The sequence below is a fragment of the Erinaceus europaeus genome, chromosome 11 (assembly GCF_950295315.1).
Source record: "Erinaceus europaeus chromosome 11, mEriEur2.1, whole genome shotgun sequence".
In the NCBI taxonomy this organism is placed as follows: Eukaryota; Metazoa; Chordata; class Mammalia; order Eulipotyphla; family Erinaceidae; genus Erinaceus; species Erinaceus europaeus.
The window spans coordinates 63,800,701-63,817,971 of NC_080172.1; the positions used below are offsets into that span (position 1 = coordinate 63,800,701).

At 42.1% G+C, this 17,271-nt stretch overlaps 1 pseudogene; it reads left to right on the plus strand.

Moving 5' to 3' along the window:
* The first annotated feature begins 785 nt into the window (after nt 1-785).
* Nucleotides 786-3,565, plus strand: LOC103119871 (large ribosomal subunit protein eL27-like; annotated as a pseudogene).
* Nucleotides 3,566-17,271: the final 13,706 nt, after the last annotated feature.

Here is a 17,271-nt window from a genome sequence, read left to right on the forward strand (position 1 = left end):
TGCTTTGGTATTTATCTCTGTATGCATCTTTCTGTATCTCTCTCATTAAAATAAATAAAATATTAAAAAATATTGTCTCCCAATTATAACTAGATGTATTTTCACTTAGGCTTTCTGAATTTTCTTGAGTAATGTTTTATAATTTTCAGTGTGTAAATCTTTCATTTTGGGGCAGTATTTGGCCTTATCTTTGTCTCAACTTCCTGGGGAGTGTCTTTCATTTTAAATTGCTCTATCTTCACCACTTCCCAGGCTGCATGGGAAAAGGTCATTAAATCTTTGCAATTTTCTAAGGAATAGGAACATCTTAATGATTGATGATGAGTACCTGAGATCAACCCTGATTATGTTTACAAAAACGACTTAGCCTGAGAGGTGGTGCAGCGGTTAAAGCTTTGGACTTACAAACCATGAGGTCCATGACCTGTGAAATAGCTCACTTGGATACTGTGCTGCTTTGCACAGTATCCAGGCTTGAGACTGACTGCCACCACATTGAAAGAAGTTGTGGTCTCGTTACTAATTCTCTATCTCTAAAAACAAAAACATGAGGCCCCTGAGTTCCATCCCAGGCATTAAAAGTGATAGTGACAATGTTTTTATCCAACTTCATGCTAGCTATCAAACTCTAGCAAAAACTACCAGTCATGGGACCCGAGAAACATGCCTGAAATGGACTTCTGAGTGTTCTTCTACCCTAAGATCCCTAATCTCATCTGCTCTGTTCCTACTTTTTGGTTCCTGTTCTGTTTTGTCTCATTTTATGTCCTACCACCTTCCAGACACCAAGTTGCAGATGCTACCATGGTTCCACCCTGACTTCTCTGGGAAGATGACCTTACCAATGTGTCCTGGAACCTCACCTCTCCAGAGCTCTGGTCCACTAAGGAAAGACAGAAACAGGCTGAAGATATGGGTCGACCTGCCAATACCCAAATCCAGTGGAGAAGCAACTACAGAAATCAGAATTCCCACTTTCTGCACCCCAAAAACAACTTTTATCCATACTCCAGTAGAGGAGAAGTGATAGGAAGAAGAGGGTAAGAGGGCTATAAACTCCATTGCCATCAGGCCCCAGAGAGGACGAAAAGGGAAGAGATATTTGGATGTAGTAATAGGGTTGTGTGTGACTTGGAGGGGAAGAGAGGATGGGACCTGGAGAAAAAGGGGGAAATCAAAAAAAAAAAAAAAAAAGTCAAGATAATTTAATCAATTTAACAAATAGACTGTTTCTAGTACCTGTCCTCAAGAACCTACAAATGGGGCTACAGAAACACAGCAATGGTTATGCAAAAAGACTTAATTGCCTGAGGCACCAAAAGTCTCCAACACCACCATAAGCAAGAGCTGGGGGGGGGGGAGAGAAGGGAAAAAAGGAAGACCTATTTAAGAACCTATTTAAGAACCTACAAGTGACTCTATGATAAAATCAGACTTAAGTATGACCTCCAATGCTGGTTGCCCTATAATGAAATCTGTTGAGCCTCCTTGAGTCTCAAATACTTTATTTGCAAACTGTCCTTCCTTTCTGCTATAGGCCTGAATGGCTGCTGTTGAAATGTGCAACTTTATGGAACCCAGGAAGGTGGTGCTGGTCTTGACCAGATGCTACTCCAGATACAAAGCAGTCATTGTGGAGAACATTGATGATGCATCGCAGAAGCGCCCATATAGCCATGCCTTCCCTGCTGACTGGAATTGGCTGCTGTCCCTGCAAAGTGACAGCTGCCTTGGGAAAGAAGAAAATCTCCAAAGGGTCAAACAAAGACCAAGTCTTTTTTTTTTTTAATTATCTTTATTTAAAAAAATTTTTTGTATTTCTTTTTTTAATATTTATCCCCTTTTGTTGCCCTTGTTTTATTGTTGTAGTTATTGTTGTTGATGTTGTCATTGTTGGATAGGACAGAGAGAAATGGAGAGCGGAGGGAAAGACAGAGAGGGGGAGAGAAAGAGACACCTGCAGACCTGCTTCACTGCCTGTGGAACCCGGGCTCAAACCGGGATCCTTACATCCGGCCTTGCACTTTGTACCACCTGCGCTTAACCCACTGGGCTACCACCCAACTCTCAAAGACAAAGTCTTTTGTGAAAATTTACAATCACTTCATCCCTACAAGCTATCTATGGACATCCCCTTGGATAAAGCCACTGTCAACAAGAATATCTTCCAAGAACCCACTTTTTTTGGGGGGGGTAATGGTTTACAGTAAATAGTTGTTGGTACATGAGTCAAAACATTCTCACCCCCAGCTTAGGTTCTCCTCCACCACTATGCACCAGGACCCTCAAGAGTCCTTTACTTTGTTGCAATACACCAAACTCAGTCCAAGTTGCTTTGAGTTTCCCTTTCTGATCTTATTTATCAGAATGTCCACTCTTTCTTTTTAAATTTTTTACTGGGGGATTAATAGTGTAAGATAGATACAGTATTTTCTTACAGAAATACGTACATGAAATGATACATATGTAACATTTCCCAGTTTCCCACATAACAATTCAAACCCCATTAGGTCTTCCGCCATCATGTTCCAGGACCTGAACCCTTCACAACCACCACCCCATAGTTTTTTACTTTGGTGCAATACAGAAAACTCAGTCCAAGTTCTGCTTTGTGTTTTCTTATTTTCAACCTCAGGAGCGCCCACTCTTAATGGCAACTGCGGCCCGTTGTGAGGCTAAGGTCAAGGCTGAGGACAGGTGTAAGATCGGCAAGAACAAAGGAACAAATGGTTCTTCCAGAAGCTGCAATTTTAGGTGTTTTGTTTGCGTCATTGAAAGTTAAAAAAATAAAGTTAAAAGCAGTACCTACTTCAAGGCTCATGGGAGTGCAGGTGAAATACTTAGTATATAACTGTCCCCTTTAAAATTGTTAGCTAGGGAGAGTCGGAAGGTAGCGCACTGGGTTAAGCATAGGTGGCGCAAAGCGCAAAGACCGGTGTAAGGATCCCGGTTCGAGCCCCCGCTCCCCATCTGCAGGGGAGTCACTTCACATGCGGTGAAGCAGGTCTGCAGGTGTCTTTCTCTCCCCCTCTCTGTCTTCCCTTCCTCTCTCCATTTCTCTGTCCTATCCAACAATGACGACATCAATAACAACAACAATAATAACTACAATAATAACTACAACAATATAACAATGGCAACAAAAAGGAATAAATAAAAGAAAAAAATTGTTAGCTAGAGGCGCCTGGCAGTGGCACACTCTGTTAAGCGTACATAGTACTAAGTGCGAGGGCCTGTGCAAGGATCCTGGTTCTGCAGGGGGAAGTTTCACAAGCGGTGGAACAGGTCTGCAGGTCCCTCTCCCTCTCCCCCCCTCTCTCCCTGCCTCTCTCAATTTCTCTCTGTCCTGTCCAATAAAATGGAAAAAAATGGCCGCCAGAAGCAGTAGATTCGTAGTGCTGGCATGGAGTCCCAACAATAACTTTGGAGGCAAAAATAAATAAATAAATGAAAGTAAAATAAAATAAAATTGTCAGCTAACAATTACCCAATTACCGTTTAACCGAAACCACCAGAGCTCACACAATTTCGCCTCTGTAGTCTCCTTTCTCCTAGTTCCCACAGGCTCCCCGCGGCCCCTCCCGTGCTGAATACCCACCACTCAGCAAACGCCACGGGCCAGCTTGTGCAGGAAGAAAAGCTCCAGAAATCACCCAAAGCTCCGAGAGCCAGTGATATCGCCTCTACCCCCGTGCCCTGGGCGAGAACAGGAAGCAGGCAGCCCGGCTGGGGTGACTTCCCCGCGCCTGCAACCTCCACCCCAGGGGCGGACCCTGGGTGGAGAGAGCAACCCCGGCCCCGCCCCCCCCCCCCCCACCTAGATGCTGGGGAAGCAAGTCCCCGCTAGGTTGAGGTGGAAGCACATGGCGGGAGCTGGATTTGCGCATGCGATGATGAGCGGGTCTGAGGCAAGATCTCGCGATGGTTGGGTGGAGTGGGCCATGCTGCCGCCTCTTAAGCGGAAGCTCAGATTCGGGCCCAGTGCAGGACTTTTTCGCCCACTGGTTGGAAGAAGAATCTAGGGAGCTGGGTGGTAGCTCTGGGTGGGTTAAGCGCACATGGCGTAAGGATCCCGGTTCGAGACCCCGGCTCCCCACCTGCAGGGGGTCGCTTCACAGGCGGTGAAGCAGGTCTGTAGGTGTCGAATGTCTTTCTCTCCCCCTCTGTGTCTTCCTCTCCTCTCTCCATTTCTCTCCATCCTATCCGGCAACAATGACAGCAATAATAACAACAACAACGATAAACAAGGGCAACAAAAGGGAAAAATGTCCTCCAGGAGCAGTGGATTCGTAGTGCAGGCACGGAGTTCCAGCAATAACCCTGGAGACAAAAAAAAAAAAAAGGAAGAAGAGTCTAATAAGCTCCATGACGTGAGCTCCGTGTGCTGCGAGGGTGACACCCGCTCTGCGCACCTGCTTCACGGCTCGCTGGGGGTGGGAGCGGAGAGGGCACAGAACCTCTGGGACAGGGACCTTAGTTTTTGCAAAGGCGTTGGGATGGGGAGGGAATTGTGGCCGCAGCTGGGAAGCGACGAGGAGATGTGATCCCACAGTACCTTGGGAACCGTCTAGGAGAGCAATGCCATCTTGGTGACTACGGAAATGACTTCATCCCTGCTGGGCAGGGATGTTTTATTTCATTACTTTATTATTCTTAGCAACATCGCCCTGCCAGATATTCATCGGGATGCGGCATCATCTAAGTTCATTTCCCATGTCTACGCTCGACCGGACCTGCCAATATACCCGGATATCTTCGCCCACCGTGTCCAACGCTTGACGTCTCGTCACCCAATCTGGTCCCCTATGCCTACACTGAACTTCTCTGTTCCAGACTCTTGGAAACAGAGTTGGCAGTCAGCTGAGGTAAAGAACAAACACCTCATCACAGACCCCTGCAAGCGTCAACCCGGCTTTGACCTAGCACGTTATGATTGGGCCCTCCTCAATCGCTATCGAACAGGCCATGGCCGGTGAGCCGCTATGCTCCATCGCTGGGGAGCCAGAGACGACCCGAACTGCCCCTGCAGCTACAGACAGACTATGACCCACATAGTCAACGACTGCCACCTCTCCAGATTCAAAGGAGGTCTCGCAACTTTACATCAGGCTCAACCTGACGCTGTTGGACTGGCTACGGAAGAAGGGCAAAAGCTAGAAGAAGAATTATATTAATTGTATTTTATTTTTAGCCAGAGCTCTGTGCAGCTGTAGTTATGGTGGTAGGAGAGATTGAACCTGTGACTTCAGAGCCTTAGGCATGAAAGTCTTCTACAAGGATTGGCCTAAGGATCCCGGTTCGAGCCCCCGGCTCCCCACCTGCAGGGGAGTGGCTTCACAGTGGTGAAGCAGGTCTTCAGGTGTCTGTCTTTCCCTCCCCGTCTCTGTCTTCCCCTCCTCTCTCCATTTCTCTCTGTCCTATCTAACAACGACAACAGGAATAACAACAACAATAATAACTACAACAATAAAATAAACAATAAGGGCAACAAAAGGGAATATATATAAAGTCTTCTGCATTACCATTATGCTCCCAAGCATTTTATTTTCACTGCTTAGTTCTGGTTTATGGTGGTGCTGGGGACTGAAGCAGGGACTTGGGAGCATAAGGCATTGCCCCCATCCTCCCCAGCCCTGGGATAACTTTTTTTCTATAGAAGATTTAAGATTTATGACTTGTGCTGCTTAACTTTGAGTCTCCCAAGTTCTAAGTGGTATTGTACCTTGTGGGGAAAGGATTCCAGGTGGAGGGAGTTCTATTATTTTGGTTTGATCTTTGGAGAGAGGATGTATATGTATTTTTTTTTTGTTTTTTTTGGGTTTTTTTTTTTTGGTGTGTGTGTGTTTTGGTTGAGTTTTCTTGGTATCCTAATGTTTATAAACTATTTGTTCTCCCACCACCACCACTTTTGTTATAAGGCAGAGAGAAATTGAGAGGGGAGAGGGAGATAGAGGGGAGAGTGAGATAGAGAGGAGACACCTGCAGCTCAGCACCACCACCACGTGTGAGGCTCCCCCCTCCTTTCAGGTAGGGATTGGGGACTTGAATGTTCTTATTTTTTAAATGTACTTTTTGATTGGTTAAGAGCATTGTTTCCACTGCTACTTGTTCTCATTAACTCATATATTTTGACAAATGGAATTCTTCTCCATTCCCTTTTTCTTTTTTTTATATTTATGTATTTCCTTTTGTTGCACTTGTTTTATTGCTGTAGTTATTGTACTTATTGATGTCGTCGTTGTTGGACAGGACAGAGAGAAATGGAGAGAGGAGGGGAAGACAGAGAGGGGGAGAGAAAGACACCTGCAGACCTGCTTCACCACCTGTGAAACGACTCCCCTGCAGGTGGGGAGCCGGGGGCTCGAACTGGGATTCTCATTCGGGTCCTTGCGCTTTGCACATGCGCTTAACCCGCTGCGCTACCGCCCGACTCTTCCTTTTTTTTTTTTAAATATTTATTTATGAAAGAAAAAGCCAGGTAATCAGTCTAGTACATGTGATACTGGGTGGGGGATATGGTGCAACTGGGGATCCTATGCTTGAGAGTCCAGAGTCTTACCCATTGTGCCATCTCCTACCAAGTCTACCATATTCATTATGCTGTCCATGACTTTGCCTAGGGAAAAAAAAAAATCCCTTTTCTCTGTAAATTCTCCCTGTCCCTGTAATCTATTATATATTTGTTGTTTGTATATTTTTTTAGCCTTCAGGCTAGTGCTGTTATTTTTGTTTACTTCTCTCTTGTAGGTTTCCTTAAGATAGTGATTATTTTTGCATTTCTCATCATGTGATGGTTAAACACTACCATGTGTTTTGAGCAAGTTTGATTATAATTACTTTGACTTGAGTACTCTTTCCTGTAGACGAGTCATGTCATTTATGTAGACATTGTCTTTAAGTAACTGTTAAGCTGCAGGTCTTTGTCATGCTAATTGATGTGATCCAGAAAAAGGTAGTGAACCTTAAGATGTTGACTCGTCAAGAAATTGACTTTCTCACCCTAATATTGTAGTTTTTCATGTAGTCTGTTAGGAGAAGAGGACTGATAATTTACTATCTTTTTGGAAGATGGAATAGATTGCTTAAGTTATTTGTACTACAAAGGAAAAGGTTTTTATCTCAGCAATTATGTTCTGGGACTTATTGTGTCAGCTTTTAAGTACCTTTAAGTTTAACTTTCAGATGTGTTTTTAAGTAACAAAGTTTTCACTTTGGTACTTTAAATGTCTCTATTATAGTACTGTAATATTAGTGCTTCAGCCTGTAGTACTCTTATAAATCTTTTGAGGGTTGTACTCTACAAAAAAAAAATTATTCTGTCTTTGAAGTAATGAATTCAAGTAGCAGTAATAATGATGTTCAGACTCATTTGTGGAATATTTAACAATTGTGTTTATAGGGAAATACCAGGAGATGTTAACTTAAATAAAATCACCACAATTGAGTAGGGGAAATGACTTTAATTTCAGAATTGAAATTTCAATTTCAATTTCAGCCAAGAGGAAGACACTAGCCAAAGTTGGGTACATTGGGAGTCTTTATTTTCAGAAAATGTTGGCCTACATTGTGAACTATAAAAGGAGAAAGATAGATGGAAAGTAGGAAAAACAAAGAAGCTATTGTATAAACCCATGGGAGGTGGGGACATGATCTAGGTGTAGTACAAATGAGGAGGAACTCTTCACATTGGTCACATATAATGTAAAAAGGCAAATGAAAGAAAGGTGACTGACTCCTGGGTTCTGGTTTGAACAGAAAATAAGTAGCTGAACCATCACACAGAGAAGCCACTACAGCAGATAAGCTCTGTGGCTACAGAATGTTAGTTTAGCACAGTATGTTAATATTGTTGTATGACAAAAGATGTGCCATTGTAAAAGTTCCTGTTTTCTTGTAGCTTATATTTTGGCTCAGGGTAATTGACAGTAATTAAAGATAATTACATAATTTAGCAGTTAAGAGCACAAACTTGAAGCCATTCTGATTAGGTTTCAACTCCAACTCTGCCATGTCCTGAGCAAGAACCTCTTTGTTCCTCAGTTTGCCCAATTTGAAATTGGAAATAGTGATAGTACTTCTCGGTTGCTGAGAGCATTATAGAATGCCCACTGTATACAAAGTCCTACATAAGTGCTGCTTTTTAGGTAGGTGCTGTAGAGAAAAATAAAACAAGATAAGAACTAGAAAGTAGGAGGTTTGTGTGGGATGGCCTGAGGATGGTTTAGAAAATCCTGGGAGTCGGGCGGTAGCGCAGCAGGTTAAGCGCACGTGGCGCAAAGCGCAGGGACCGGCTCAAGGACCCCGGTTCGAGCCCCGGCTCCCCACCTGCAGGGGAGTCGCTTCACAAGTGGTGAAGCAGGTCTGCAGGTGTCTGTCTTTCTCTCCCCCTCTCTGTCTTCCCCTCCTCTCTCCATTTCTCTCTGTCCTATCCAACAACGATGACATCAACAACAATAATAGCTACAACAATGGAAACAAGGGCAACAAAAAGGAAATAAATAAATATTTAAAAAATTAAAAAAAAAAAAAAGAAAATCCTCCCTGATGTGGGAGCATTTGAACAAAGAAGTGTGGTCTAGATTAACAAATATATAGGTAGAGATAACACAGTAGATTCAGACACCCTTACAGGATGATCGTTTGAAATAAAAATCATATGCTAGGGAGCTGGAATGGTATGAACCAGATTTATTTGTTTATTTATTTTGGTGGTGATGGTAGGGGGATTTCAGAGCCTCAGGTGGAGCTCCAGTGGCACAGTTGGTTAGCACACGGTACTTATACAGAGCCTTAGGTTTGCATAAGCACTATGCTGTCTCCTGCCCCTGAACAAGAATATTTGGGGTGAGGATAATTTATTTAGAGCTTTTATAGCATCTAGAAACATTGGCCTTCTTTTCTAAAACTTTCCAGTCTTTTCATTCTTGGACTTGAAGTCCTCAAGTTAGATCCAGCTCATCAGGAATTAGCCTTGATCAGATCAAGTGCTTAATCAGAGCTAATTATGTTGCCACAGTGAATGCTCTGTGGAATTTTGTTGCCCTGAAAGTAGCTGGCATTGTTGAAGAGAGCACAGGCTTGGATTTATTAGTAATCTTGCTTCAATAAGGTTGAGGTCTGCCTAAAAGTAGAAGTGACACAGAAGAAAGATCACAAGTAGGAAAATATCTCTGACCATTATTTTTTTTTGTCTTTGGACCAGACTGTGTCTATAGTCAGACCATCCACTTTATATTTCTTAGTTACATGAACTAAGGACTTTTTTTGTCAATTTTTTTTTTTGTAATTTGCCAAACCAATTAATATGATGTAGGCTAAGTCAAACTGAGGAGTGAATGACCTATAAGAAGGAAACAATCCAGAAAGAGGTTAAAGTATCTTTCATCAACACGAGTGCCACCCCAGCATGCTTCACTTCAGACTGTGTCCAGAGACTTCAGGTGTGGAATGACAACCCTTCAGCTTCATCAGTCAGGTGAGACCTTTCCTTTCATAATATTCTCTAATTCTATTCCAGGTGTTCCACTTCCCAATAAAGTCCCCAAACCTAGATATAGTCCAGGTCCCCTGAGATAGAGCATAGGTTCACCCGTGCCCATAAGCTAGGGAAAAACATATACCTGAAAGCTGAAGTACACAAGAGCCTGCAGGGAATACCTCCCAACACTTCATCTGCACTATTCCAGTCTTTAGGTCCATGATCATTCAACAATTTGTTTGGCCTTGTATGTTAACTCTTTTCAGCCACCAGGTTCCGGATGCCAGCACGATGCCAACCAGACTTCCCTGGACAGACGACCCCATCGATGTGTACTGGAACTCCACTTCCCCAGAGACCCACCCTACTAGGGAAAGAGAGAGGCAGACTGTGAGTATGGATTGACCTGTCAATGCCCATGTTCAGTGGGGAAGCAATTACAGAAGCCAGACCTCTCACCTTCTGCAACCCACAAGGACCCTGGGTCCATACTCCCAGAGGGATAGAGAATGGGAAAGCTATCAGGGGAGGGGATGGGATATGGAGATCAGGTGGTGGGAATTGTGTGGAACTGTACCCCTCTTATCCTATGGTTTTGTTAATGTCTCCTTTCTTAAATTAAAAAAAAAGTATCATTAAAATAGAGTAAGTAAAATGTAAAGAAAAGCTTTGGTGCTGTGGTGTCTTCTCTCTGTTACTATTTCTGTCTTTTTGTCTGAAAAAAAAATTGGTCTGGAATGGTAAAGCCCCAGTGATGACCAAAAGAAAAAAGATTGCAATTTAAACAGTGTTTCATCAAGCAAAGTAATAGGGTAAGGAACAACAGATGGTAACCTAAGTCTGGTAAAAAAATCCAATAGAAGGGCCGGGAAGATAGCAAAACAGTTATGCATAGGAATTTCATGTCTGAGGTTTAAAGTCTCAGGTTCAATCTCAGCAGGGAGAAAAGAGATTTAAATAAAGTTACCATTTAATTACATTTACAGGATGCTATTCCTTGCATGCATCTAGATTTGTCCATTACACTGCCTCCCTGGAGGTTCCACCCACCCCTTCCCATTGATGACCACCATAGTTTTCGCAGATTATAATAGTTCCACACATAAATGAGACTTTTTGGTTTGTTTATTGCTGGGATAGCCTGAGGGTGCTTCTTCCCGACCAAGTGCTCTCTGAGTTGGAGAGAACTCGTCTGCAGCCAACCTAGGCTGCTGCATCGGAGAGGGGTCAGGAACTCGAGCCCAGCTAGCGCATTGCAGGAGAGAGACTCTGGGACTCTCGGAGCCAGAAGGCAATTCCAAGTGTGTTCACTTCCGAAGAGCAGCTATATTTATACTCACCAAGTAGGGTGGAAACAGGATGTGAGGGGGGGGGGAAGGGTGGAGTGAAAAGAGTGGTGGAAGTCAGGGTGTGACTGGGATAGGGGGCGGAGCAAAAAGACAGTTCGAACCAGTGGGGATTAAACCAAAGCCCTGCAGACAGGGCGGTTCTCTGATTATGTAAATAGACGCAGAGTTAAGCAGGGGGAAGCTGGCGTACTGCCCAAGAGTTTATCCTGCAATTTCATGTGTATCAGGTCTCTAGAGTCCACGTATGATTGAAACCATCAGGTAAAATGCAAGAAAATGTAATAAAATAGGAAGCAACAAGCACATGACTCGGATAAGGAATGTGGTTATGATAAAGTTCATATTTTGAATCAGAAGAATAATTTGATTTAAATAGTTCTGAGAGAACTGATTTATCTATTTGAAAATAAAGTTAACTCCAGGTTATGCTATATGCCAACTAAATGCAGATGAATTAACTTAATCTTAAATATATAATGATTTTCATTAAAAGAACAGAAAAAGAAAATGACTAGAATTGTGAATTCTGGACTGGAAAAAAGCGTAATGGTTATGCAAAAGACTTTCATGCCTTAGGCTCTGAGGTCTCAGGGTCAGTCCCTTGGCACCACCAAGCCAGAGCTGAACAGTTCTTTGGTTTTTCTCTCCATGTCTTTATTTCTGTATCTGTCATTAAAATAAACTATAATGTTTTAATTGAATTCTAAATCACTTGTATGTATTAAGTAAGCAAGAAGTTGATTGACTTGCCCAATATCAATATGTGGTTCACTGAGATTTGAAACTAGACTAATTAGCTCTAGGGTGTACACATTCAAAAACACTGTTTAAAAAACATAACGGAGCAAAAGAAAAACTTTCTAACCCTGGGAAAGGAAGTGCATTTGAAAAGTTACATGGAATATTTGCTCCAAAAGAACACTTGATGGATTTGATTACATGAAAATTGCAATTGTTTTACTTATTTATGAGAAAAGGGAGGAAGAACCAGAGTATCACACTTGAGAATCCTTAAACCTAGGCAGTTGGATAAAAGGTAAGCCTTGAAGAAATAACCTTCTAGTCTATTAAATTTTTTAATATTTTTATTATTTATTTATTATATTTATTTATTTTCCCTTTTGTTGCCCTTGTTTTATTGTTGTTATTGATGTCGTCGTTGTTGGATAGGACAGAGAGAAATGGATAGAGGAGGGGAAGACAAGGGGAGAGAAACCTGCTTCACCGCCTGTGAAACCTGTGAAACCTGCTTCACCACCTGTGAAACGACTCCCCTGAAGGTGGGGAGCCAGGGGCTCCAACCAGGATCCCTATGCTGGTCCTTGCGCTTTGTGCCATGTGCGCTTAACCTGCTGCGGTACCACCGGACCCGTTTATTACATTTTTAAAGTGTAGTGTTTGTGTTTGTCATGCAAGTAAGTCATATGAGTCATGATTTTATCATCAATAATACAGAAAATTACTATTGCTTGTTACCAAAACAGGTATGCTTATAAATGTGAAAAACAACATATTAATATTTATTGAAAATAATTTTGGTGCATGGTTCAAAAGGTGGTGATTTTTTAACTTTAAGCCTATCCAAATCTGGGGAAATAATCTTAGACTTTTTTCTACTATGCTCATAGAGAATTAGTAACGTTGAAGAATTTCAGTTTCGGGGGTCAGGCCAGGTGGTAGTGCAGCGGGTTAAGCACACATGGCACGAAGCACAAGGACTGGCATTAAGGATCCCAGTTCCAGCCCATGGCTCCCCACCTGCAGGAGGGACACTTCACAAGCAGTGAAGCAGGTCTGCAGGTGTCTGTCTTTCTCTCCCCCTTTGTCTCCCCTGCTCTCTTGAGTTCTCTCTGTCCTATCCAACAACAACAGCAATGACAACAACTAAGGTAACAACAAAGACAACAAAATGGGGAAAATGGCCTCCAGGAGCATTGGTTTCATAGTGCCGGCACTGAGCCCCAGCAATAACCCTGAAGGCAAAAAAAAAAAAAAAGAATTTTAGTCTCTGTAACCAAAGTGTCAAGAGACTTTGTAGGAGTGTTTTTGCTATTAACCTACTTGTTATATACTATTTAATTCTATATTGTCTAGGTTTTGGAATTTAAATACTTGTGGAAGGCATCTCTATTTATAATGTCACCATCAAATGGAGGTCTTGCTGAGTACACACCCCCAGATGGAGGCTGGGGGTGGGCAGTGAGCTTTTGTGTCCATTGACCTCGCTTTTGCATCTGGCAAATCTCTTTCTATATTTTACAAAGACACTGAAGAATTCTTTAATGTGAGTACCAGTGAAGTGGCAGCAATCTCTTCCATCATGTATTTTGCAATCTATTGTGTAGGTAAGTATACATTATGGCCAACTGTTAGATCCAATAGGCAGACTCAAGCTCTCTGTGTTTTTTGTTGTTGTTGTTGTTTTTTTTTGATACCTTCATCAGTGAGATCTGAAGTGTTACTTCTTGAAGCTATATCACTGAAGATTTAATTGGAACTGGGTTGTGGTGCACCTGGTTGAGCACACATGTTACAATGCACAGGTTCAAGCTTCCGGAGGGGGAAAGCTTCAAGAGTGGTGAAGCAGGGCTATAGGTGTCTCTCTTTCTCTTTCCCTCTTGGTTTCTGGCTGTCTCTATCTAATAAATATAGATAGTACAAAAATTAAAAAAAAAAAAAAGATGTAATTGCTAACAAAAGAGAGCGCCAGTGCTAGAGTATCTCTTTAGCATATGTAATCTGGGGACCTCAGAATTAAGAGTTCAACATCTTATTCACAGTGCCACCTCCTGGCCATGCAAGGATAGCTTTCTTTTAAAATATGAATTGTAGAATGAAGGAAGCAGCTCAGTGCTTGAGTACAGGACTTGAATGCTTGAGGCCCTAGAAACCCAGGTCTGGTCCAACCTCCAGCTCCTCCCCCATCTGTCAGAGCTAGTGGTGCTCTGTGCGCCGTCTGTCTCTCTCTCTCTCTCTCTCTCTTTCTCTCTGACTCTCTTTCTCTCTCCTCTTTCTCCCCTCATCTTTTTTTTCATTCCCTCCTTGAGTTATTTTTTATATTTTGTTTTATTTATTTATTTTTACCAGAGCACACTACTCAGCTTCAGTTTATAGTGGTGCCAAGGATTGAACCTGAGGCCTCTAAACCTTAGATATGAAAGTCTCTCTATCTCCCTGACTCAACAACAAGACAACAAATAACCCCATCCAAAAATGGGGGGAGGACTTGGACAGAATATTCACCACAGAAGAGATCCAAAAGGCCAAGAAACACATGAAAAAATGCTCCAAGTCTCTGATTGTCAGAGAAATGCCAATAAAGACAACAATGAGATATCATTTCACTCCTGTGAGAATGTCATACATCAGAAAAGGTAACAGCAACAAATGCTGGAGAGGGTGTGGGGTCAAAGGAACCCTCCTGCACTGCTGGTGGGAATGTCAATTGGTCCAACCTCTGTGGAGAACAGTCTGGAGAACTCTCAGAAGGCTAGAAATGGACCTACCCTATGACCCTGCAATTCCTCTCCTGGGGATATATCCTAAGGAACCCAACACATCCATCCCAAAAGATCTGTGTACACATATGTTCTTGGCAGCACAATTTGTAATAGCCAAAACCTGGAAGCAACCCAGGTGTCCAACAACAGATGAGTGGCTGAGCAAGTTGTGGTATATATACACAATGGAATACTAGTCAGCTGTAAAAAATGGTGACTTCACCGTTTTTAGCCGATCTTGGATGGACCTTGAAAAAATCATGTTGAGTGAAATAAGTCAGAAACAGAAGGATGAATATGGGATGATCTCACTCTCAGGCAGAAGTTGAAAAACAAGATCAGAAACGAAAACACAAGTAGAACCTGAAATGGAATTGGCGTATTGCACCAAAGTAAAAGACTTTGGGGTGGGTGGGTGGGGAGAATATAGGTCCATGAAGGATGATAAATGGCATAGTGGGGGTTGTATTGTTAAATGGGAATCTGGGGAATGTTATGCATGTACAAACTATTGTATTTACTGTTGAATGTAAAACATTAATTCCCCAATAAAGAAATGAATTTAAAAAAACATTAAAAAAAGTCTGTCTATCTCCCTAACCTCTCTACCCCCTCATAAATATAAATATGATTTGTAGGGACTGGGTGGTGGCACACCTGGCTGAGCGCACAGGTTACAATGCACAAGGACATAGGTTAGAGCCCCCAGTCCCCATCTGCAGGGGGAAAGCTTTGCAAGTGGTGAAACAGTGTTGCACGTGTCTCTCTGTCTCTCTTGCTCTCTACCACCCCCTTCCCTCTTGATTTCTGGCTATCTCTATCAAATAAATAAAGATAAGAAAAACTAAAAAGATATATAAAAAATGTATATATATTACATATATAATTTGTGAAAAGAAAAATATACTGAGGTTGGGAATGTGGCCTAATGATAAAGCTTTGGACTCTCAAGCATGAGGTCTGAATTCAATCCCCAGCAGCACATGTACCAGAGTGATGTCTGGTTTTCTCTCCTCCTATCTTTCTCATAAATAAATAAATAAATAAATAAATTCTTTAAAAAAATAAAAATGTATTTGTATAGGTTATTTTGTTGTTGTTGTCGAGAGAATGAATGGAAAGCACTGCTTTCCTTCACTTTTTATCTTTTTCTGATTTTTTTCTAATATTAAGAAAGATATGGATGGTGGTTACTAGGTGTGTCAAATTATAGAAGGATAGTCATCAGCTAGTTGCACTCATTAACTTTACCAAAGGTTGGCTCATATTAGAGTAAGAGAGATTGTCAGGGGCATGGGCAGTGGTACGCCCAGTTCATCACACACAATACCATGTGCAAGGACCTGAGTTCAAACCCCTGATAGCCACATGCAGGTCTGCAGGTGTCTCTCTCCCCCCTCTACCTCATCCACCCCTCTCAATTTCTTTGTCCTGTCAAATTAAGAAAAATGGCCACCAGTGATAACATTGGTGGCAAAAAAAAAAAAAAAAAAGGGAGAGAGGGAGCAAAAATCAGAACATCACTCTGAAATGTGATATGTCAATAATTGAAGTTGGGACTTCATACCCAACTTTTTAGTTGTCAGTTTTGCACTGTAACAATAATAACTACAACAACAATAAAACAAGGGAAACAAAAAGGAAATAAATAAATATTAAAAAAATAAAAATAACATAAAAAATAAATAAATAAATCAGATATGTTGAATTAATGGATCTACTGAGGTTGTATTACAATCTTAGCAATATTGTGTTTTGCTCTCCAAAGATATTTTTCCCTCTCCCTTTCATTCTTTTCCCCCAGATGTCCTCTACTGCCCATACTCCCATCGAATGAGAATGTTTTCCTTTATTTTGTTATTTCTGGGTTCAATGCCTGCATTACCAATCTACCATTCCTAGAGACCTTTTTTTTTCTCCTTTTATTTGATAGGGCAGAGATAAATTTAGATGTGGAGAAAGAGAGGGAGAAGCCTGTAGCACCGTTGCAGTTTATAATGCTTCCTCCCTGCAGGTGGAGACTGGGGACTTGAATCTGAGTCCCTGTACATAGTAGTATGTGCACTCTACCAGGTGTACCACCACTTGGCCCTTAATATGAGGCCCTTAATATCGGGAAATGTTGATGTATAGAATTTTGTTGTCAGGGGAGTCGGGCGGTAGTGCTGTGGGTTAAGCGCACATAAGGATCCTGGTTCAAGCCCCTAGCTCCCCACCTGCAGGGGAGTCGCTTCACAAGCGGTGAAGCAGGTCTGGGGTGTCTATCTTTCTCTCCCCCTCTCTGTCTTCCCCTACTGTCTCCATTTCTCTCTGTCCTCTCCAACAACAATGACATCACCATCAACAACAACAATAACTACAACAATAAAACAACAAGGGAAACAAACGGGAATAAATAAATAAACATTTTTAAAAGAATTTTGTTGTTACAAGGACACATTTCCATGAGACTTCTCTTTGCTTTCAGCTCCCTGTTCCTTAGGAAAGCTAAAATTATGAAATTGCCATAAAATTATAATCTAACATTTGCTATATTAAGCATTCTTGAGTGGCTCCATACACCAGTGGGGGGGGGGGGGGCTCCGAGGCTTCTTACTGAAATTGATGCCCTCGCGGCCATGATTCAGCTTGGACACAGCCGCGCCTTACAAGTATTTGGGCAGGAGCCACATTCAATTATTACCCCTTTTTCTTTGACAGATATAGAGTGGCTTATGCGTCACCACTCTCGGTTTGCTGTAAGCCTGATGGGTTACCCAGGGCAATTAGATAATCATTTTCCTTCTAATAAATTGACAGCATCTCTACCCCTTTTGCCTGTACTAGTACCTAAACTCTTCTCTCGTGAACCCATCCCATCTGCTCCTATAATATTTACGGATGGTGGAAAAAAGGGAGCAGCTGCCGTTATATATTACCCCGACAAACAATGTCCCGCATCTCT